The sequence below is a fragment of the Lithobates pipiens genome, unplaced genomic scaffold (genome assembly GCF_037356315.1).
Source record: "Lithobates pipiens isolate NorthernLeopardFrog02 unplaced genomic scaffold, aLitPip1_a1.2 Scaffold_3, whole genome shotgun sequence".
Taxonomy (NCBI): Eukaryota; Metazoa; Chordata; class Amphibia; order Anura; family Ranidae; genus Lithobates; species Lithobates pipiens.
Window position 1 is genome coordinate 102,494,325 of NW_027507790.1, and position 25,441 is coordinate 102,519,765.

The 25,441-nt window shown below is 42.8% G+C and overlaps 1 long non-coding RNA gene across 1 annotated transcript in view; it reads right to left on the minus strand.

Annotated features, from left to right (window-relative positions):
• Positions 1-8,883: 8,883 nt before the first annotated feature.
• LOC143939986 (uncharacterized) overlaps positions 8,884-25,441 on the minus strand; it is a 37,385-nt gene continuing 20,827 nt past the window's right edge. Inside the window, exon 2 of the long non-coding RNA XR_013263780.1 lies at positions 8,884-9,164. This is a non-coding gene — a long non-coding RNA (uncharacterized LOC143939986). The remainder of the gene's footprint in view (positions 9,165-25,441) is intronic.

Consider the following 25,441-nt stretch of genomic DNA (forward strand, 5'->3'; position numbering starts at 1 on the left):
ATTTCACGTCGTCTCGGGCACCCGAATAGAGGTGAAATATCACGAAACGCATAGGGCGGTGTGACACGCTGTTATTGCCTTGAGAACTGTCATCTGTACCATTTGGAGAAGGATAGGCATGTGGAGATGTGCGTACGGCCGGCGCTTCCCACTTGAAAAGCCATACCTTGCTGCTTGTTTGTAAGTGTGATTTTAAGAGATATATTTTTTATTAAATAAGTGATTTTACACTATTGGAGCATTTTTCCTCTTTTATGGTGGATCATTGACTATATATGAATTGGAGTCTATGATATTGAACCATGATTCGGAAGAGTTGTGGCGATTGGAGGATTGAGGAGTGTATACAGCCTTTCTTCACTTTTGATATGCGAATTAATTCATAATATCTGGTAAGGAGCCATTGTGGCTTGTGGTGGTGGTGATTTTTGGCACGCCTCACGAATTGGAATACAAAGTAAAGAACCATTTCCTTTGAACACTTTAATTGACACATGGTGCATCGCATCTTTGAACTTTTCTTCACAGATGGACTTTTTTGAGGACTGTTATATACGAATTATTTGAATATTTGTTCTATGTGTTTTTTTCCACAGGTTTTCCTCACATTTTTTATTTTATTCAGAATTTCAACTCACGATTGAATATGTTTAATATAGGAGGGTATTGAAATTTGCATTTGTCACAAATGTTTAATTGGCTGTACTTTGCACTTTTTTATATAGCTTCTTGGTTGAGACCGTAGTCTCAGAGGGAAGGTGTGTGACCATTCATTGGGTCTTTTGAGAAGAGGTTGTTTTGTTTTAATTTATCCAGTGTAAGTTCACCTTACAGATTTTCTGTAGCATTTGTAAGCATTTCCAAAATGTGTATTTTTGTTGAAAGCTGACAATAGCACACAGGTTTGCACCAAAGCTAAAAAGCTTGTTTGGACAGGTGACAATTTCAGCATACTTATTTAGCATCCATAAAAATAAACCATTAGTGCTTTTTTTTAACCCTGTTATAGGAAAAAAGCATACAGGCTTGCATCTGCTAAAAAGCTTGTTTACAAAAGCTGCACTTTTTGAACAGGTGCTTAGCATCCCTAAATAAAAAAATATTGAAGCTGTATTAAACCCAATATAAAAAATATAAGGTGGTGGCTGCATTTGTTTTAGTTTTTTTGTTTTTTAGGATTTTTTCCCTCTGCTTTTTTACCTGGTGATCTGGCCAGTAACATGCCTCCTGTATTAAAAATGCCCCCACTCTGGAAAAGGAGCACATGGGCAAAGTAAAACCAGACCAATGTAGGGCATCTAAATGATTTGAAATACAACCATTTGTTGCTAGGCAATTCTTAGTGAATATATAAAAATGTAGCTGCCCCTTTAAGTGAAAACAAATACACCTTGCAATAATAAAAAATGTGAAAGTGTGGCGTTTACATAAATAAATGATATTGCTAAATGACATAAAAATGCAAAAAAGAAAAGTCCAATGTGGTAGTAATATCAACACCAAAATTATGATAGAGTATTATTCAAAGTAACTCTATTCTATTAAAATAATTTCACATCTTCACCACTTGTATTCAAAAGTGTAGATGCACACTCACCAGTAGGGATGAGCCAGATGTTCGCCGAATTTAGAACATTATGGGGCATTTGTAGGAAATTTGAGAGCCTGTGGAACCCCCCATAATGAACAGCGAGACCATCAATACACTGCAAGATCGCAGTGCATTGACGGCTGATGATTGGCCAAAGCATGCACCAGTTTTATGAATGAGGGCAGCAAAATCACTTGTGTAAAGGAAAACATGCAATTTATCCCGGCAATAAAGATAAAAATCATTGAAAAAAACAGCCTGAAGGGCCTGGTATGAATTTGGGGGTGGGGGGCTCCACACCATTTCTTTTTAAAATTTGGCTCAGGGTTCCCCTTAATATCCCTACCAGACCCGAAGTGCCGTTTTTTTCAATGATTTTTATCTATATTGCCGGGATCTGACAATACATTACAGCTGCGAGCAGTTTTAAATTACATTTTTTCCTTTACAAATGTCATTTTGCTGTTGTACTGTTATAAACACAGGAAAGATGCGCTACTTTACAGGAAGACTAAGGACACCCCCCAGGCACGATATTTAAAGGAATATTTAATTTTTATTTTTTTACTTCAAGCATTATTAACCACTTAAGGACTGCCGATCCGGGATGAGGGGATGGCCGTTGGTTTCTGGCCATCCCCTCTCCATCGCTCCTGGCGAATGAGAAGCTTCCCCTGCCTGTGTATAGTAAACACAGGCAGGGAGGAAGTGATGTCATTCTCCTCAGTGCGGTCTTTTTGACCGGACTGCGAGGAGAAGAGAGAAAGTAAGTGTGCATCAACACTACACTGACATGTGAATTGTGTATTTAGGTTCCCTGTCAGGTTTTTATATAGCGCCAGGGACCCCCATATACTACCTAATAAAGATTTTAACCCCCTGATTGCCCCTAGTTAACCCTTTCACCAGTGATCACCGTATAAGTGTTAAGCCGCGTACACACGGGCGGACTGTCTGGCCAACTTAGTCCGCCGAAACACATTTCAGCGGACAGTCCGCTCGTGTGTGGGCTTCAGCTGACTTTTTCAGCGTGCAGTCTGGCGGACTAAGTATTTCGGAATTTCCGTAATACTGTCCGTCGGACTCGCATTTCGGCGGACAATCCACCCGTGTGTATGCCAGTCCGCCGTACTTTTGAAATGAGCGGACTTTTCCCACCCGGAGAAAAGTCCGCTCATTTCGAGCGGGTATCCAGGTAGGCGGGGCCCGCGAAGGAGACGTCGCTGGCCCCGCCGCCTGGTATGGACTTAAAGGGGAACCCCAACGCCGAAAAAAATTGGCGTGGGGGTCCCCCCAAGTCCATAACAGACCCTTGTCCGAGCACGCTACCCGGCCGGCCACTTATATAGGGACAAGGGGCGGTGTCACATGGCTTTATGTCACATGGGTTGGTCACATGGGTTGATGTCACATGGGGACTATGACATAGTAAGGGGGCGGGGTCACCATGTGACACCAACCCATGTGACATAAAGCCATGTGACACCGCCCCTTGTCCCTATATAAGTGGCCGCGCAGTGCGTCCCTGGCATTCCGGCCAGAGAGATCGTCGAGGCAACATCTCCTGGAGAAGAAGAAGAAGAAGCAGAAGAACGGAAGGCGGCGGCGGCGGTGACAGAAGACCGGGCCACCGCATGTAAAAGAGCTATAAGAAGGCGCGGTGGCCCGGCAGAAGAACCGAAGAGGGGGACAAGACCCCCAAAGTCGGGAGAGGAGGCCGGCGGCGAGGAAGAAAGCCGGACTCCTCCGCTAGCAAAAGAGCTACAAGAAGATAGCGGAGGAGTCCGGCGAGAAGACCCCCGAAGACGGAAGACCCCGGAGCTGTGCAATAAAGTATTTTATCTCGTGTGTTGTGTTTTTTTTGGTACTTTTATTTTACAGGTGAATGGGTAGGGGTACATTGTACCCCATACTCATTCACATAGGGTGGGGGGCCGGTATCCGGGGGCCCCCTTATTAAAGGGGGCTCCCGGATTCCGATAAGCCCCCCGCCCGCAGACCCCGACAACCAATGGCCAGGGTTGTCGGGAAGAGGCCCTTGTCCTCATCAACATGGGGACAAGGTGCTTTGGGGTGGGGGGGCAGCGCGGCCCCTCCTTCCCCAAGGCACCCCCCCATGTTGAGGGCACGCGGTCTGGTACGGCTCAGGAGGGGGGGCGCTCGCTCGCCCCCCTTTCCTGGCCGGCCGGTAGCGTGCTCGGACAAGGGTCTGTTGTGGACTTGGGGGGGACCCCCACGCCGATTTTTTTCGGCGTTGGGGTTCCCCTTTAAGTCCATACCAGGCGGCGGGGTCAGCGACGTCTCCTTCGCGGGCCCCCCCTACCTGGAGACGCACTCGAAATGAGCGGACTTTCCTCCGCGTGTGTTGGCGAGTCCGTTCATTTCAAAAGTAGAGCGGATAGTATGGCGGACTTAGTACGCCGTATTAGTCCGCTCAAAAAGTGGTGTGTGTGGTCAAGTCCGTTCATTCGAAAGTATGACGGACTGTCCGTCGGATTGTCTGACGGACTAAGTTGGCCAGACAGTCCGCCCGTGTGTACGCGGCTTTACGGGTGACTCTGGTTAGTTAGTTTGCTTTTTATAGCATCAGGGCACCCACAATTTATTAAAAGTGAAAAAATTTGTTGCGCTAAAAAGCAAAATCAATCTATATAAAACAAAAATAGCTGCTAACACAAATATTGCTGGAAACAATATATAAAGATATATGGACAATGATATAGCGCCGTTTTTTGGGGCCTGGTGACATCAGAAGGAGCACAGGAGTGGTCTTCATTCGTTCTTTCCATCTGTAGCCGATTGTCATTTGATGCCTGTATATCTCATCTTAAATGTGAGTTCAACTACGGTTTTAGAGAATAAAAAGTTTATTGGTTTATCAGTATACCTGCGCAATGAGGCCACTTTGTTTTATGTTTTCTATGGTTTTTGGGAGGATTGTTGGTCTGGAGATTTAAGCAGTTCCTGGGAAGTGAAGTGCCTACTAAACAGAAATAGGAATCCTCTTTTCCCATTGGACGACTCCCATTGAGATGATTGCGCTTCTGTAGACGAAGGGAAATCAGCATAGAAAACTGCCTCCCCCTTGGTGATTTACTACATGCGTTTTTATCTGTACATCTATGGTAAGAGTCAGTGTTTTTGGGTGTTGGTGACGGTTCCCCTCCTCCTCTGCGTATGAAATGGATTATGACTATTCCTTCTTCTGCCTTTGGATGTGATCACCATATCTGAGGATATCGTATTTTGAAGCCATTCACTATATTTTTGTTTATTAACTTTTTTATATATTTTGTTTGTTTTGAATAGAGCGCTATATCATTGTCCATATACCCACAATTTATTACCCAATAAAGGTTTAACCGCCTGATCACCCGGCGGGTGATATTAATTAGGTTTTAGGGTCAGGGTCTGCGTCGCCCCAGGCAGCGCTAGGTTAGTGCCAGTACCGCTAACACCCGCGCGCAAAGCATACACCTCCCGTAGTGGTATAGAATCTGAACAGATCAATATCTGATCTGATCAGATCTATACTAGCGTCCCCAGCAGTTTAGGGTTCCAAAAAAATGCATTGTTAGCGGGATCAGCCCAGATACCTGCTGGCATCTGCATTTTGCCCCTCTGCCCAGCCCACCCAAGTGCAGTATCGATCGATGACTGTCACTTACAAAACACTAAACACATAACTGCAGCGTTCGCAGAGTCAGGCCTGATCCTTGCGATCGCTAACAGTTTTTTTTGGTAGCGTTTTATATTTAAATCCGGAAGGCAGCAATTGGTTTTCGGGGTGCCGTACGCGGCTAGACTCCCAAAAAGTCCCACATATGTGGTATCCTCGTACTCGGGAGAAGCAGCAGAATATATTTTGGGGTGCAATTCCACATATAACTATGGCATGTGTGAGCAATATATCATTTAGTGACAACTTTTTGTAAACTTTTTTTTTTTTGTGTCATAATTCAATCACTTGGGACAAAAAAAAAAAATATTCAATGGGCTCAACATGCCCCTCAGCAATTTCCTTGGGGTGTCTACTTTCCAAAATGGGGTCATTTGGGGGGGGGGGGGGGGGGGTTTGTGTTATTTTGGCATTTTATGGCCTTCGAAACTGTGATAGGTAGTGAGGAGTGAAATCAAAAATTTGCACCTTTAGAAATCCTGAAGGCAGTGATTGGTTTTCGGGGTGCCGTACGCGGCTAGACTCCCAAAAAGTCCCACATATGTGGTATCCCCGTACTTAGGAGAAGCAGCAAAATATATTTTGGGGTGCAATTCCACATATAACTATGGCATGTGTGAGCAATATATCATTTAGTGACAACTTTTTGTAAACTTCTTTTTTTTTTTGTGTCATTATCCAATCACTTGGGACAACAAAAAAAAATATTCAATGGGCTCAACATGCCCCACAGCAATTTCCTTGGGGTGTCTACTTTCCAAAATGGGGTCATTTGGGGGGGGGGGGTTGTAGTGCCCTGCCATTTTAACACCTCAAGAAATGAGATAGGCAGTCATAAATTAAAAGCTGTGTAAATTCCAGAAAATGTACTCTAGTTTGTAGACACTATAACTTTTGCGTAAACCAATAAATATACGCTTATTGAATTTTTTTTTACTAAAGACATGTGGCTGAATAAATTTTGCCCTAAATGTATGGCTAAAATTGAGCTTATTCGATTTTTCTTATAACAAAAAGTAGAAAATATCTTTTTTTTCCTCAAAATTTTCGGTCATTTTCCATTTATATTGCAAAAAAGTAAAAATCGCAGAGGCAATCAAATACCATCAAAAGAAAGCTCTATTTGTGGGAAGAAAAGGATGCAAATTTCGTTTGGATACAACATTGCATGACCGCGCAATTACCAGTTAAAGCAGTGCAGTGCGAAATTGTAAAAAGACCTCTGGTCCTTAGGCTGACAAATGGTACGGGGCTGAAGTGGTTAAAATCACTGCTCCTGAAAAACTGCCATTTTTAAAACTTTTTTTTGCATTGATATGTCCCTTGGGGCAGTACTTGAATCCCCAAGCACTTTATGATAATAACATGCATATAAGGCTTTAAAATTAGCACTTTAGATTTTTCATGTTCATTTCCCATAGACTTTAATGGTGTTTGCGTGTTCGCACACATTTTTTGCATGTTCGCAAGTTCTGGTGCGAACCGAACCGGTTCAGCTAATCCCTACTCACCAGAAGTGTTTGACCCCTTTTTACAAGTAGGTCAAGCAGCACATTTTGGCCCACAAAGGCTCTTAGCACTTTGGGATGATCTCTGATGTCTTCCACCAGTTTGATGGCACTTCACTCATACAACAACCAAACAGAAGACACCATTTAAAAATATCATTGTGTAGTATATATTAGGATACACAAAGCATCTTTCCTCCAATGATCAGATTTGTCCTGACCCCCCCCCCCCCCACCCCCTGCACAGCCATTCACTGGAAAATTCAGTGTGCTGTTGCTTCTCTTCCCTGCAGCTCTTATGCAGCTGAGAACAGAGGGAATGTGATCACTTATAAAAAAGGGAAAATATTTATTTATAATGTACTTTTATATCTATATATACAAATGTTTTTCCTTTCATTTCAATTTATACTATATTGGTTGTTTTACAAATGATCCTTTACAATCACTTTAACCACTTCCAGACCGCCCACCGTTGTTATACGTCAGTACTTTGAAGAGGAATATTGTTGTTATGGCAGCAGCTAGCTGCCATAACCCAGGTATCCTCTTATTAAGCGGGCAGTCTGCTTCAGGATAAAAGTGGTCTTTTTTTTATTGCATTTTAGTGTAAATATAAGATCTGAGGTCTTTTTGACCCCAGATCTCATATGTAAGATGTCCTGACATGCTTTTTTCTATTACAAGGGATGTTTACATTCCTTCTAATAGAAATAAAAGTGACACATTTTTTTTTAAAGTACAGTGTAAAATTAAAAAAATTCAAGGTAAATACCATTTTTTTTTTTAAACGTGCCCCATCTCGACGAGCTCACGTGCAGAAGTGAACGCATACATGAGTAGCGCCCGCATATAAAAACTGTGTTCAAATTACACATGTGAGGTATCGCCGTGATCGGTAGAGTGAGAGCAATAATTCTAGCCCTAGACCTCCTCTGTAATATGCAACCTGCAGAATATTTTTGAATACGTCAACTATGGAGATTTTTGAGGGTGAAAGGTTAAATGGGAGATCCCCTCTATTACAGCACAATCTGTAGAATTTTTTAAATGTCGACTATGGAGATGTTTAAGGGTAAAGGTTTGTCACCATTCCATGAGCGGGCGCAATTTTGAAGCCTGACATGTTGGGTATCAATATGCTCGGCATAACAATATCCTTCACAATATAGAAAACAACTGGACTAACTTTACTTTAGTCTTATTTTTTAATTCAATAAAAGCGTATTTTTTCCCAAAAAAGTGCGCTTGTAAGACCACTGCGCCAATACAGAGTGACAGAATGTATTGCAACGACCACCATTTTATTATGTATATATATCTAGGGTGTTAGAAAAAAAAGGTATACTGTTTGGGGGTTATAAGTAATTTTCTAGCAAAAAAAAAATGTTTTTAACTTGTAAATAACGGATCTCAGAAAGAGGCTCAGTCCTGTGTTTGTCTTTAAACAAGTGGTTAATGTCAGGAAGAAAGTGCATACACGGGCAATCCAAATGAATCAGCATAGTTACTAGGTATTGGCATCGCTTATACAGGAATCAGACATGGGTTGCTCTCTGTCTGCCTTATTTGGGCACAGCTTTAGGAGTTCAGTTTCTTTTACAGTTGCTGTTAAGTTGTCTGCACAAATCAACAAGCGCAACATTAAGAACTACTATGTAATGCAGTGGCAATGATGAGAAGCTGTGAAAATGTCAGAACTGATAATGTTGGAATTATCTTTACTATTTTATATTAAAACAAACTATCTAGCAAACATTTTAAAACAATGTGCTTTTTTTTTAAGTGAAATGTTACCCAATGAAGGGTTATTGCTTCTCAACCTACTGTGCTGGCTGTTATAACATAAAATTAATAGAACGATTCTGTGATCACTCCTGTTTTTGTGTCTTTCGAAGCTTCTCTGGAATCTCAAGTGCTAACATAAATAACTCCTTAGAACCTAATACTTAAGTGCAAGCATAATCAGGAGCATATTTTCCTTACTGTGTTCATGTACTAATTTTACTATTTTATAGTGAAATTTTAGAAATATTTTTTTTTCACCTTTGTGTGTTAATTATGGTTAAAATATATACTGTTAATTTAGAGCAATGTGACACCGATTAGTAAACCAGCAAGTAAGCCTCTTTTTATTTCTATCTCTGTTGACATTTCATCCCAATGGATATTTGTTTCATGAAATCACATATGGGCCAAAAAAGTTCTTTATACAAACAGAAGGCAAGGCAAATTTCACTTCTCCTAGAGCCAAGGTGTCACAGTCATTAATCAGCCGTGGACACGATCACCATAGAAGGCCTCACTGTTTCGCTGTTGCTCATTTCTTGGCATCAGATCTATTTTCACACAGAGGCAGGACCCGTTCTGCATTTCCATTTTATTCCTAGGAGAAATGAAGGACTTCTTATTACTTATTAACTGAACTTAATTTGTACAGTTGCATTATGGAAGCTACTATACAATTCTCATTTGTGTAACAGTGTAACTGTATCTGATGCTGCTTTTTGTGATTCTGCACCTGAAAAAAATACATCCTAGAGAAACATAAAATAAATCTCAAAAGATGACCTTTCCAACAATAGCAAAAAGTCTCTATATTGCCAGCCAGTGAATATTTATAAACCTTTCCTTAACCACTTAAGGACCAAGCCTCTTTCTGAGATTTGTTGTTTATAAGTTAAAAACATTTTTTTTTTGCTAGAAAATTACTTAGAATCCCCAAACATTATACATTTTTTTCGAACACCCTAGAGAATAAAATGGCGGTCATTGCAATACTTTCTGTCACACCGTATTTGCGCAGTGATGAAACAAGGTTCCGATATGGATTGTTGAGAAAATGACAAAAAGAACCCCCCTACAAGTGGGACTTTAATGGCACTACCAATACACATATAAGCAAAAGAAAATATACTATATATAATTAAATTTTATTATACACAATAGAAAAATACATAGAAAGATGATTATATACAAAAACACGGATGCATCATAATACAAACAAGAGAAGTGAACCGGACAAAATACAGTTGCCTGAACCCAACGACGCTTCGGAGATACAACATATTCTCCTTCATCAGGAGTTATTTGCAGGGAAGAACTGTCTATAAGTTTCAAATGTACAGTAATTAGCCAAAAAATTCTTTATACACATATACCATTGTTTCATGATCATTTGAATGACAAACATGGCTATACTTAAATCACAGTCACTTAGCAGAATGTATCTAAGCATCCGATAAATATTAAAAACATAAAAATTTGGGATTCATGCAGCAGTATTTGCACAATGGTCTTCCAAGCGCAGTTTTTTGGGGAAAAAATACACTTTAATTGAATTAAAAAATAAGACAACAGTAAAGTTAGCCCAATTTTTTTTATATTGTGAAAGATAATGTTATGCCGAGTAAATTGATACCCAACATGTCACGCTTCAAAATTGCGCCCGCTCGTGGAATGGCGACAAACCTTTACCCTTAAACATCTCCATAGTCGACATTTAAAAAATTCTACAGATTGCGTTGTAATAGAGGGGATCTCCCATTTAACCCCTGGAGAGAGGGTAAAAGTGTTTTTAGCTAAACACGCAAGTGTGGGGCTTTTCAGCTGGTGAGTTTAATCACATAGGGGGAGTCACACACACTGAGGTGTGGTGGAGGAATAGGTCTGCAAGATTTGTGTAATTAAGAGGCACTGGTCAACACGTTTTATTTATTCTTTGTGGGTTTTTTTCTTTTTTTTCTTTTTGAACATCACATATGGACTTCATTGGAAGAGATTCACTTTGATGGACTTTGGTTGATGGTGGATGGACACTACATTATTTATTTAATTTATTTAATTAATTTGTATTACTTTTTTGTGATTATTTATGGAAGGTTGCTACTTTATATATTGGTTTTCACAATTCACTACACTGAATGTTTAACACTTTGATATAATTTAGCTATCTGTTTTCTTAATGCACTAGGTAACAGGCAATGGTTATTTATATTTTTTTTTAGTATATAATAGTGTGTGGCACGTATAGAGTTACAAATATTTTTATAGTTACTTTTACTTTATTTGTTCTACACATTTATTTCCAAAATAATAAACTTCTCACTATTTCAGTAAGAGGAAATGATGAATGGAATAAGTAATTTTACCACATAACTCCGCCCAACACTGACTTCTCAGAGGTGCAGGTTTGATTACACATTTGGTCTCTACTGCTGTCTAGGACTCTCATCAGGAGACCTACTTATATCCCAACCATGACTGTGACATGACAAAGTCTGAGTTTTTAGAGAAATTAGGGATGAGCCAAACACCCCCGGTTCGCAGCAGCACATGCAAACAGGCAAACAATTAGTGCAAACACCGTTATAGTCTATGGGACAGGAACATGAAAAATCAAAAGTGCTAATTTTAAAGGCTTACATGCAAGTTATTGCCATAAAAAGTGTATGGGAACTCGGGTACTGCCCCAGGGGACATGTATCAATGCAAAAAAAAGTTTTAAAAACAGCCATTTTTTCAGGAGCAGTGATTTTAATAATGCTTAAAGTGGAACAATAAAAATGAAATATTCCTTTAAATATCATGCCTGGGGGTCCCCTTAGTCTGCCTGTAAAGTAGCACATCTTTCCCATGTTCATAACAGTTCCGCAGCAAAATTAAATTTCTAAAGGGAAAAATGTAATTTAAAATTGCTTGCGGCTGTAATGTATTGCCGAATTCTGGCAATATACATAAAAATCATTTTAAAAAATGGCGTGGGTCCCCCTCCCCCCAATCCATTACCAGGTCCTTCGGGTCTGGTATGGATATTAAGGGGAACCCCGCACCAAAATGTAAAAATAATGGAGTCGCTGTCCCCCCAAAATCCATACCAGGCCCTTCAAGTCTGGTATGGATATTAACCACTTCCCGACCGCCGCACGACGATGTACGTCGACAGAATGGCACGGGCAGGCATATGGGCGTACCTGTACGTCCCTGCCTTCCCGCGGGTCGGGGGCCCGATCGGGCCCCTGCCCGGTGCCTGCGGCGGTCGGTATTCGTTCGCGAGCGATCCGGGATGAGGGGGCGGCCATTCATTCATGGCCACCCCCTCGCGATCGCTCCCGAATAGAAATCCTTCGTGACATCACTTCCTCTCCTGTAATGTAAACACAGGAGAGGAAGGGATGTAATCTCTCCTCCGTGTCGGTATTTTTCGTTCCGACACCGAGGAGAGAGGATCGGTGAGTTGCACCAACACGACACTTCACAGTAGAACATGCCAGGCACACTCACACCCCCCCCCCCCCCCAATTACCCCTGCCCCCCAGTCACAGTGACACCAATGTCATTTATTTATTTATTTTTTATTTATTTTTTTGCATTGGTGTCATTTGTGACTGTAATAACTGTTAGGGCAGTTAGGGGTAGCCCCTTTAGTTCTAATGTACCCCCCTAACCCCCCCAATAAAGGTTTAACCCCGTGATCACCCCCCGTCGCCAGTGTCACTAAGGCTGGGTTCACATTGCAGAGGTTTATGAGAACGAATGTGATTCGCACCGCACTGCAGTGCAAATCACATCCGATCTCTGTGCGATTTGAGTTCAGCCATACAGATAGTATGGCTGAATTCGCATCGCACCCGCCGCACCCACCGCAAATTCGCACGGGACCCTTTTTTTGGCCCGCAGCAGAATCGGATCGCATGGGTGTTCACACCATGCGATCCGAGTTTGCAGATCGCACTGCGATATGCGAACTGATCTGGGGGTGTCATTAACATTTCACTGACACTCCCAGCAGTTCGCATAGGGCAGTGTGAACTGCCGCCGGGAGGCATGCGATGCGGGAACCCGCCGCGGATTCGTGGCGTTCCCGCATCGCTCCAGTGTGAACCCAGCCTAATAAGCGATCGTTTTTCTGATCGCTGTATTAGTGTCACAGGTGACGCTAGTTAGGCAGGTAGGTATTTAGGTTCGCCGCAGCTTTTTATAGCGCCAGGGACCCCCATATACTACCGCATAAAGCCCCCTGATTGCCCCCTAGTTAACCCTTTCACCAGTGATCACCATATAACTGTTACAGGTGACGCTGGTTGGTTAGTTATTTTTTTATAGTTTCAGGGCACCCGCCATTTATTACCTAGTCTCACTAGTGTACCCCTAAATTTAGGGGTGTCTACTTTCCAAAATGGGGTCATTTGGGGGGGGTTTGTGCCTGAAGGCGGTGCTTGGTTTTCGGGGCCCCGTACGCGGCTAGGCTCCCAAAAAGTCCCACATATGTGGTATCCCCGTACTCAGGAGAAGCAGCAGAATTTATTTTGGGGTGTCATTTCACATATGCCCATAGCATGTGTGAGCAATATATCATTTAGTGACAACTTTGTGTAAAAAAAAAAAAAAAAAAAAAAAAAATTTTTGTCATTATTCAATCGCTTGAGGCAAAAAAATAAAATATTCAATGGGCTCAACATGCCACTTATCAATTTCCTTAGGGGGTCTACTTTCCAAAATGGGGTCATTTGGGGGGTTTTGTACTGCCCTGCCATTTTAGCACCTCAAGAAATGAGATAGGCAGTCGTAAACTAAAAGCTGCGTAAATTCCAGAAAACGTACCTTAGTTTGTAGATGTGACAACTTTTGCGCAAACCAATAAATATACAATTATTGACTTTTTTTTTACCAAAGACATGTGGCTGAATACATTTTGGCCTAAATGTATGACTAAAATTGAGTTTATTGGATTTTTCTAATAACAAAAATAGAAAACATCATTTTTTTTCAAAATTTGCGGTCTTTTTACGTTTATATCGCAAAAAATAAAAATCGCAGAGGCAATCAAATACCATCAAAAGAAAGCTCTATTTGTGGGAAGAAAAGGACGCAAATTTTGTTTGGGTACAACATTGCATGACCGCGCAATTACCAGTTAAAGCAGCGCAGTGCGAAATTGTAAAAAGACCTCTGGTCATTTACCAGCAAAATGGTCCGGTCTGAAAGTGGTTAAGGGGAATACCACTCCAACATTTTTTTTAAATGGTGTGGGGGTCCCCCAGGCACTATATACTCTGAACTGCAGTATTGCATTATAAATACTATATGGACTGCACTATATACTCTGCAGAAAAATTGGGCCTTAGGTGTTGGTGATGCCACCACACTGTAACTCCTCACAGTTACTCTTGTTGGACGCAGGCTCTGCTGTTAAATATTATTTAAAAAAATTGTAATTACATGCCCCTGTTAAACAGGGGCAGAAAAATTGTGCCTTGGGTGGTGGTGGTGCCACAGCACTGTACCCCCTGACAGTTACTCTTGTCGGGCACAGGAACAGGCCCTGCTGTTAAATATTATGTCAACATTTTTAATTACATGCCCCTGTTATACAGGGGCAGAAAAATTGGGCCTTTGGTTTTGGTGGTGCCAGATAGGAATGAGACAAACACCCCCGGGTTCGGTTCGCACCAGAAACTGCAAATGGACCGAAAATTCGTACGAACTTTAGAACCCCATTAAAGTCTATGGGATTCGAATGTTTGAAATCAAAAGTGCTAATTTTAAAGACTAATATGCAAGTTATTGTCCTAGAAAGGGTTTTGAAGACCTGGCTCCTGCCCCAGGGGACATGTGTATCAATGCAAAAAAAAGTTTTAAAAACTGCCATTTTTTCGGGAGCACTGATTTTAATGACGCTTAAAAGTGAAAAAAAAGCCTGTGAAGTGGCACATGTTTCCCATGTTTAGAACAGTCCCTGCACAAAATTACATTTCTAACGGAAAAAAATTCACTTAAAACTGCTTGCGGTTTTAATGTAATGTCTGGTTCCGGCAATACGGATGAAAATCATTGAGAAAAATAGCATGGGTAGCCCCCCCCCCCCCACCCATTACCAGCCCCTTTGGGTCTTGTATGGATATTAAGGGAAACCCCGTACCCAAATTAAAAAAAGGAAAGGCGTGAGGCCCCAAGCCCTATATACTCAGAACAGCAGTATACAGGCAGTGCAAACAAGACAGGGATTGTGTAGGTTTGCTGTGTTAAGTAGAATCTGTTTGTAATTTTGAACTGGTACATTTTTAAAGTGTAGCTCCAGTCAAAAAAAATCAATTTTTAAGCTTTATAGAAAACATAGGGAAGGGTTATCACCCCTGTATATTTTTTTTTTTGGCCGTCTGTCTTTTTTCATCTCACTTTCTGTTGTCTCCATCCGTTTGCAAGTAGGAGACGTTTGTAAGTTGGATGTTTGAAAGTAGGGGCCTGACCTATATGCTCTGCAGAAATTTAGGCCTAAGGTGTTGGTGTTGCCACAACACTGTAAGCCCTCAATGTGACTCTTGGTGGAATGCCCTGCTGTGAACGATTATATCAAAAATTGTAATTACATGCCATTGTTGAACAGTGGTAGAAAAATTGGGCCTTTGGTGGTTGTGGTGCTGGTGCCACAACACTATATGTCCTCACAGTTACTCTCGGTGGGTGCTGGAATGGTCCCTGCTGTGAAATATTGTATCAAGAATTGTAATTACATGCACCTGTTAAACAGGGGCTGAAAAATTGGGCCTTAGGCGCTGGTGCCACAACACTACAACCCCTCACAGATACTCTAGTTGGAGTGCAGGAATGAGCCCTGCTGCAAAGTATTGCATCAAAAATTGTAATTGCACGCCCTTGTTAAACAGGGGCTGAAAATTGGGCCTTAGCCACTGGTGGCAGTGCCCAGAACCAAAAATGTTCTTCCAAGCTATCAACAGAATCATTGAGGAGGAAGAGGATAGTCACTCAGCATCAGCAAAGGCAGTCTTGAAGGGATGTGATATTTCAAAAAAAATTATACAGTTACATCAGCTTCGGGTGCTTGGTAGCTGGTGGTGATCCAAGACTGATTCATCTTTATGAAGTCAGTCGATCAACCGAGTGGGTGGACAGGCGCACCCTGTAATCGGTTACAAAGCCTCCAGCAGCACTGAATGTGCATTCCAAACGAACGCTGGATGCAGGACAAGCCAGTAGCTTAATTGCATACTGTGCAAGCTTTGGCCAGTGATCCATGCTCAAGACCCAGTAACCCAGAGGATTTTCGGTGGGAAAGGTGTCCAAGTCTAACCTTGCCCCTAGGTATTCCTGCACCATGTAAATCAGACGCTGGCGATCGTTGCTGGAACAGATAATACCTTGGGGCTGCAGACTAAAAAATTGTCTGAACGCATTGGTCAGACGGCCACCTTCTCCACCGCTCCTTCTGTGACTGACCGAAGCCTCATCAACACGTTGTCCAGGACCAGGAATTTGTAGCCTCTCAGTCTCTGGGAACGCATTGCACAGACCTTTCTGCAAGGCCTGTCTTATCAGATGATGTCTTATCCTCTGCTCTCTCTGCGATGGCAAGATAAGGTCCATAACCTTACCCTTGTACCGTGGATCAAGGAGAGTTGCCAGCCAGTAATGATCCCTCTCCTTAATCCGCTGAATACAAGGATCCTTCCACAGGCTTTTCAGGATCAGGGAGGCCATGCAGCGTAGGTTAGCTAAGGCATTTGGTCTGGAGTCCTCTGGGTCACTAAGGACAACATGATCCGCAGCCACCTCCTCCCAGCCACGTACAAGTCCACGGGTTTCTTGGGACTGTAAATCATCATTAAAAGACTGTTGCTGATGCTGAGTGCCAGGCTCCACCTCCATGCTGACACAATGCTCCTCCTCCTCGTCCTCTTCCTGTGTGATCGGCAGGACAGCAGGAACACTGTTGGGATAAAGGGGGCCTTGAGAGGCAAGGAAGTCCTCCTCTTCCTGCCTCTGTTCTGCCTCAAGTGCCCTGTCCATTATTCTACGCAGCGTGTGCTCCAACAGGTGGACAAGAGGTACAGTGTCACTGCCACCATCCTCTTGGCCTCCTCAAATGCAGACAGGACAGTGCATGCATCCCTGATCATGGCCCACTGGCGTGGGGAAAAAAAAACAGAGCTCCCCTGACCCTGTCCTGGTGCCGTGGTCGCACAGGTACTCATTGATGGCCCTCTGCTGTGTGTGCAGCCGCTGCAGCATGGCCAACGTTGAGTTTAACCTGGTGGGCATGTCACAGATAAGGCAGTTCTTGGGCAGGTTCAATTCCTTTTGGAGCTCAGCCAGCCAAGCACTGGCATTATTTGACCGGCAGACATGCACACAGACTTTCCTGGCCTGCCTCAGGACATCCTGTAAGCCTGGGTACCTGCCCAAGAACCGCTGCACCACCAAGTTAAGCACGTGAGCCACACAGGGCACATGGGTCAGTTGTCCCTGTTGGAGGGAGGAGAGGAGGTTGGTGCCATTGTCGCAAACCACCATTCCTGGCTTAAGCTGGCATGGCATTAACCACCTCTCAGCCTGCCCCTGCAGAGCTGATAGAATATCTGCCCCAGTGTGGCTCCTGTCCCCCAAGCATACCAGTGCAAGCATGGCATGGCATCTTTTTGCTTAAGTACTTGCATAGCCCCTTGAACTTGAGCACAGGAAGAGGCCATGGAGGAAGAAGAAGAGGAGGGGGTGGAGGAGAGAGGTGTGTCACAACCAATAGTAGCATTTTGGAGGCGTGGTGGCAGAACAACCTCCAACACTACTGCACCTTGTCCTGCATCCTTCCCAGCTGCCAGAAGAGTCACCCAATGCGCTGTGAAAGATAGGCAACGTCCCTGTCCATGCCTGCTGGACCATAAGTTAGATGTAATATGCACCTTACCGCTGACCGTGCGCCCCCCCACCCCAAAGCACCTTGTCCCCATGTTGATGAGGACAAGGGCCTCTTCCCGATAACCCTGGCCGTTGGTTGTCGGGGTCTGCGGGCGGGGGCTTACCATACTATGTGAATGAGTATGGGGTACAATGTACCCCTACCCATTCACCTGTGAAAAAAATTGTAAATAAAACACAACACAAGGTTTCAAAATCATTTATTGCACAGCTCCGGGGGTCTTCTTCCATCTTGGGGGGTCTCTGGCCGTAATGACAGGGACGTGTTGCGCGGCGACTTATATAGGAACAATGGGCAGGGTTACCGGGTGATGTCCCCGCCCATTATGATGTCACAGTCTCAGCATCCTCTGGGACTGTGACATCATAATGGGCGGAGACATCACCCGGTGACCCCGCCCATTGTTCCTATATAAGTCGCCGCGCAACACGTCCCTGTCATTACAGCCAGAGACAGCGTTGAGTCAACATCTTATGGAAGAAGAAGAGAAGGCGGCGACCGCGGCAACAGAAGACCGGGCCACCTCCAGTAAAAGAGCTGGAAGAAGGAGCGGAGGCCCGGCAAGAAGAACCGAAGAGGGGGACAAGACCCCCGAAGTCGGAAGAAGAGGCGGCGACAGAAGACCAGGCCACCGCTAGTAAGAAAGCTAAAGGAAGAAAGCGGAGGCCCGGCAAGAAGAACCAAAGAGGGGGACAAGACCCCCGAAGTTGGAACAAGACCCGTGGGCGGCAATGAAGAAGAAAGCCGGGCTCCTCCGCTAATAAAAGAGCTAGCAAAAGAGCAGAAGATAGCGGAGGAGTCCGGCGAGAAGACCCCCCCAATACGGAAGAAGACCCCCGGAGCTGTACAATAAATGATTTTGAAACCTTGTTTTATTTACATTTTTTTTCACAGGTGAATGGGTAGGGGTACATTGTACCCCATACTCATTCATATAGGGTGGGGGGCTCCCGGATTCCAATAAGCCCCCTGCCCGCAGACCCCGACAACCAACGGTCAGGGTTGTCGGAAAGAGGCCACCCTTGTCCTCATCAACATGGGGACAAGGTACTTCGGGGTGGGGGGGGGGCCGCAAGGCCCCCCTTCCCCAAAGCACTCCCCCATGTTGAGGGCACATGGCCTGGTACAGCTCAGGAGGGGGGGGGGGGCGCTCGCTCGTCCCCATTCCCTTTCCTGATCGGCCAGGCTGCGTGCTCGGATAAGGGTCTTATATGGACCTTGGGGGGGACCCCCACGCCGTTTTTTCAGCGTAGGGCTTCCCCTTTAAGTTCATACCAGGTGATGGGGCCAGCGACGTGTCAATCTCACCGCCGAAAGCGGCGGCATTGACTTCCTTCGCTAGTCCCGGCTACCTGGAGCCACGTTCAAAATGAACGGACTTTCCTCCGTGTGTGGGAAAGTCCGTTCATTTTCAAAAGTACGGCAGACTCCTGCCATAGTCCGGCGGACCTAGTCCGCCAGAAAAGTCCAGTTATGTGTGGGCAGGTCTGCTCGTTCGGAAAGTCCGGCGGACCTCCGACTTAAAAGTCCGGCGGTTTGTCCGCCGGGCTAAGTCCGCCAGACAGTCTGATCGTGTGTACGCGGCATTAGAAGTTACTGGAAAGGGAGGTAGCATAGGTTTACATTTAAGCTACTTTCACAATGAGCCGCCCATCCATTCGCTCTAAATCGCCTCTCGTTTAAGTAGCACTCAGCGGCTAGAGGGGCGCTTCTTACCCAAAATAAAGGGTAACAAGTCCAGTTTTGCAGCGCTTTCAAAATTATTTTAAGGTGCTTTGAAAGCACTGTCCATTTATTCCAATGGGCAGGGCATTTTGGCAGCGCTTAATACAGCTCTCCCAGCCTACCCCAAAGATGCTGCTTGCAAGACACAAATTCCCACAAATCGAGGTTTCTTTTGGTGGTATTTGATTACCTCTGCTGTTTTTATTTTCTGCGCTATAAACAAAAAAAAGACTGACAATTTTGAATATATATATATATATATATATATATATATATATATATATATATATATATATATATATATATATATATATACACACACATACATACATAGACATTGCGATGGACATATCTGATGCTAAGAGACTTTTTTTGGGAACCAGCGACATTATTTCAGTGATCAGCGCTAAAAATATGCACTGACATTGTAATAATGAAATCTCTGTGTCCTCCCCTGTCAGAATGGAGATCTGCTTTGTTTACATAGGCAGACCCCCATTCTGTCTCTGTGGGGAACTATTGTGGGTGGCCGGTGGACATCGCTGATTGGCTCCCCTGTGGCTATTCGTTATGCGAGTATGCTTCCAGTGGCTCACGCGAGCCCACACAGGCTAGTACACAAAACGACGTGCAGGTACTTTGTTTCGTGCAGACGAGCCACCTTGCCACAGTACAACTGTAGTTGACAATGACAAGTGGTTGTAAAGGCTGAAGGTTTTTTTTACTTACATGCATTCTAGGTAAGAAACCTTCTGTGTGTTGCTCCCCCACAACCCACTGATACTCACCTGAGCTCCCGCTTGATCCAGTGATGTGCATGAGAGCCTCGGCTGTCCTGAGATTCCCTCTCCTCATTGGCTGAGACAGCAGTGGGAGCCATTGGCTGTCAATCAAAGCTAGTGAGCCAATGAGAACAGGGGTGGGGTGAGTCACAGCTCTGTGTCTCCTGGCTCCTCCCTGTTGACCAGTGCCCTATAGCAAGCGGCTTGCTATTGGCAGCACTGGTTAAGGGGGAGGAGCCAGGAGTGCTGAAATGAAGAGGCTCGGGGCTGCTCTGTGCAAAATCACTGCACAGAGCAGGTAAGTATGAAACCTTTAATGCCACTTTCTTTTTTTTTTTTACAACCTTTAATGTCACTTTCATGAACAAATCTCTATATTTATTACAATAACAAAATATGGAAATAAATCATTTATAATTTGAAAGCCACATTTCAATTACACTGCAAAATTGCCTCAAAATATTTAATCTCATCTCAAATGCTGATAAATGATGACAGTTTGGAAATGCTTGCATGTAAAACTATGAATATCACATCAAAAATAACTTTAAGGTAAATACTGGACTAATCATATAACATATTGTACGTGCTCTCTAAAAATACACTATACTTCAACTTTTAAGCATTTTACTTATCCACTTTAATTACACTTATCAAGCATGTTTAACAATATGCATCTACTTGTTTTTACAAAACAAAGTAATTTACGGTATTTTCCAATTAACAATGTTTGCAGCCCAGGGAAACAGCAGAAAAAAAACCTTTGTAACTATTTGCATGGTAATTCCATTTACTGTGAAGCCCGGGTGCACCTGCGGTATTTTTCTAATTGGTTAATTAATACAGCTGTAGAGCATAATGTGCTTGATGATGCCTAACAAATGCATTCTCCAAATAATTTACAGTATGAATAGGATATTTATGCTTTAAGTGCCACAGTACTTTTTTACTTGCAAAACGAGCATATGTTCTAACCTTAGCTGTGACCTTGCCAATCTTCAAAAAAAAAAAAAAAAAAAACACACATAACTGATCAGTCAAGCTCAACGGTAGATTGCCACAGGGATAAGCATTAACATCATATGGGACCTTGCTAAACCCACCTGCCAATATCCCAGATGTTGAAAATCTAACCCAGGCATAATTAAAAGGGCATACAGGTAGATTAGATGATCTTGGATGAACATGTAAGTGCAGCTGGGAATGTAAAAAATTAGCTTAATGGATAGCACAGGTTTTGGGTGTTTGACTTACACATCAACATAAAATGTATATTTTCTCTTATTCCTTTCAGGACTGACCTGTCATACCCCCTTCCTGTCCAGGCCATTTTTCAATTTCTAGTTCTGTGATAATTTGACTGGTAATCACTTGATCATGCAAAACTGCACTCAAATACATTTTATATAATTTCTTTAGACAGATAGCGCTTACTTTTGGTAGTATTCAGTAACCATTGGGTTTTGTATATTTTTTTAATGATTTAAAGTGGGAGTAAACTAAGGCTTACTGCGTGAGTCCTGTGCTGTAAGTAGTGGCTCCCTCGTGCATGCGTGGGAGTGATGTTATCATGGCTCCGGCCACTCACACAGCCGGAGTCCACGAAACCAGGAGGAAGACAGGATGAAGATGGAAGCCCTCTCAGCGGTGACAACGTGGTGCTGGCTTCGTTTTAAGATACGTTTCACAAAATGTGCTAGCATGCGATACTAGCACATTATGATATTGCCTTGCAGTTTGCAAAATAAGAAAAAAAAAAAAAAAAAAAAAAAAAAAAACAGAACACACACATCGATTTGCTACCGCTTTAAAGAAACAAAAGATGAAACTTATCACGTAAAAACCCCAAGACAGTATGAACCAAAATGACCCCTTTTTGTAAAGTGGCAGGCAAGGTAAACTTTTTTTTGCCACAATTTTTTTTTTTGTAAATTAAAAAACATGCCAGTAGTAACCCACTAAAGCTGAAGGAAAACAGTGAATAAGGTGATAAACAAGTGCTGCACTCTATAGCAATGGTCTCCAAACTTTGGCCTGGGGATCGGATGCGGCCCTTTGCTTGCCTATATCTGACCCTTGGGGCGTATTCCTCCTAGTGATATGAGACACTATTCTGCCAACTGATATCTAGAATGGGGCACCATTTCTCCCACTAACACCAACAATGGGACACTATTCCTGCCAATGATACCAACAACAGGGCGCTACCCCCAGATGGCAACAAATAAATTCATAAATGTAAGAGAAATGTACTATACAGCCAAAATGTTTAAAAAAAAAAAATCAGCCCAATTGCTGTCAATGAAATGTATCTATTGTGCTCCTGGCTGAGGCCTCAGTTACATAGTTACATAGTAAGTAAGGTTGAATAAAGACACCAGTCTAACCTCAGTGAGTGTCTACAATTGTCCCTATCCCTGTACATTGCACACTCACATTGGTCCCTACCCTCAAGGTGCCCACAATCCAAGGTCCCCATTCATATGCTAGGGCCAATTTTGGACAGAAGCCAATTAACCTACCAGCATTTCTTTGGAGTGTGGGAGGAAACCGGAGTACCCAGAGGAAACTCACGCAGACACAGGGAGAACATGCAAACTCCAGGCAGGTAGTGTTGTGGGATTCAAACCAGTGACCCTTTTTACTGCTAGGTGAGAGTGCTAACCACTGTGCCGCCCAGTTGAACTTTTCAGTTCTCTGATCCCCTATGCCCACAGGGGTAATCTTTCACTGCTCCTAGGGTTAATACAAACCACGGGACCTGTCCTATGCACTTATCAAGAGTGCTGTCTATGTCCACCCTTACCACCCCCCTCATCAGTTCATAGAAGCTGTACTATAGGTTTCATGAATAAACACAATCTATGAATGGAAAAGGCAGACCTTCAATTTATCCACCTGCCCTTCATTCATAGATCATGTTTCATTCATGGGAGCTATAGTACAGCTTCTGATAATGCAGTAGGTGGGAGGAAAGGGTGGGCAATTGGCACTCTTGGCGAGTCAATATAGCAGGTCCTTTGGCTCATATTAACCCCCTCGGCACAGGAAGATTACAGCTTCAGGGCTACGGGGAATCAGAGGACTGCAGATTTTAAATAAAACCCTTAGCCAGCAACACAGGGATTGTAAGACTAGACTTTACTAAGCTTTTGTTTCTATAAAGCTGGTTGCATCAATACAACATATTGACAATGACTATGCAGGAGCAATAAGCAATTGTCCAGAGAGACCCTTTTGTATGCCAGTTTGTACAGTCTCTAGGCACAGGCAATCTAATGTAAGCCAATATCAGATTAATTGTAATAAATGATTGGCACACTGACATTCTTTGAATTATGGTAATAAATAAGCTTGTGTTTTACAGAAGTGTCTTGAGTGCTTACAATTCCTCTTTGTGCTTATTAAAAGTAACACCAAATCTAATACTTTAAAACTTTATTTAATCTTGCATACAGGAGGTATTGGAAATAGGGAAAGTGCCTGGAGCTGCTCCAAACATACTCTATAGCACTAGAGTGTTGTGAACTATCTCGGTACCCAAGAATTGAAGCAATTAAAAGAAAATGTTTACAATTTATTGGAAAATAGACATTATTAAAAACAGTTGGTACAAAAGTACATAAATTGTGCACAACATACCGTGCACATGTCAGAAACCATGAACCATACCGAGACAGAGGTTTTGTGGAGGGGGGGGGGGCAGGATTATGACGTGGGGTTGTTTTTCAGGGGTTGGACTTGGCCTCTTAGTCCCAGTGAAGGGAACTCTTAAGGCGTCAGCTTACCAAGACATTTTTGGACATTTTCATGCTCCAAAATTTGTGGGAACAGTTTGGGGATGGCCCCTTTCTGTTCCAACATGACTGCACACCAGTGCACAAAGCAAGGTCCATAAAGACATAGATGAGCGAGTTTAGAGTGGAGGAACTTGACTGGCCTGTACAGAGTCCTGACCTTAACACGATAGAATACCTTTTGGCTGAATTAGAGCAGCGACTGCGAGCCAGGCCTTCTCATCCAACATCAGTGCCTGGCCTCACGAATGCACTTCTGGAAGAATGGTCAAACATTCCCATAGAAACACTAAATTGTGTGGACAGCCTCCCTAGCCTTTCCAGAAGCTGTTCTAGCTGCAAAGGGTAGGCCAAATCACTTTTTAACCCTACAGACTAAGACTGGGCTGACATTAAAGTTCAGTCTGTGTAAAGGCAGGTGTCACAATACTTTTGGCTAGATAGTGTATGGCAAGATTTAAAATGGAGGTGGAACCCTCCTACACAGTTAGACATAGTTTTAGGACCTGAGAGATGAAACAACTTCTCCACATGAAGCAGCATGTTTGGGATTTGAATCCAGAAACTCTGGGATACTAAGCAGAAGTTCCAACCTCTAAGCCACAGAGCTGCCACATGTGAAAGCCTCCTACACATAAATATACATAAATACTGCACTTCTTTGGACATACAGGTGATGGAATTACATTACTTAGATTACTAAGAGTTATTCTTGATTTATTCTGTGATATTTGTTTGTTCTTTGTGGATGAGTGTAGAATAGTGATATTACCCTCAATTTTTTGGGAATTACATTTTGATTTCTGATGTTGATACACATCACATTTTTTTGGCTCAAATTATTATTTGGGGGGAGGGGGGGGGGGGAAAGCACAATAAATTGTGACTCGTTTTAAATTTGCATGAGCAATGGTATCATTTGTGGATTGTAAAGACACCTATGTCAGTTTGGGTAAAGATTGTTGTGAGATGTAGAGTAACAAGTGAAAGAGACAGAGAAACAAATATTTTATCACAACATCAAAACATTCTACATTCTAGCATTCTTAAAAACAAAATAGATTAAGTAGAAGCAACAATGTTGCAAAGTAAAATTTATTTCAGAGAAAAATACATTTCATCTCAACATTAAAATGATTTATTTGGGGAAGTTACAATTGTACCATTAGAATCAATGGCTAAAACTTGCATTGGACCATTGCACCAATTTTCACTCCCAAGAAATGCTCTCATTTTGGTATGTACTCTAGCACCCTGTAAAAAAGACACTGGAGCTAAAATAAGAGCTATTTGCAGGTCCGAGCATGCTCAGTTATGTTGGCACCTAGTTGTACAGAGACGGGGAATTTATCTCTTCTCTTTTAAAGACATTTCAGTGTAGAAATCACTTTTTCACACAGTTTAAAAGCAGATTATCTTTAACCACTTGACCACTGGGCACTTAAACACCCTTAATAACCAGACCAATTTTCAGCTTTCGGTGCTCTCGCATTTTGAATGACAATTACTCAGTCATGCAACACTGGACCTATATGAAATTTTTGTCCTTTTTTTCACACAAATAGAGCTTTCTTTTGGTGGTATTTAATCACCGCTGGTTTTTTTTTTTTTGTGCTATAAAAGAAAAAATACCGAAAATTCTGTA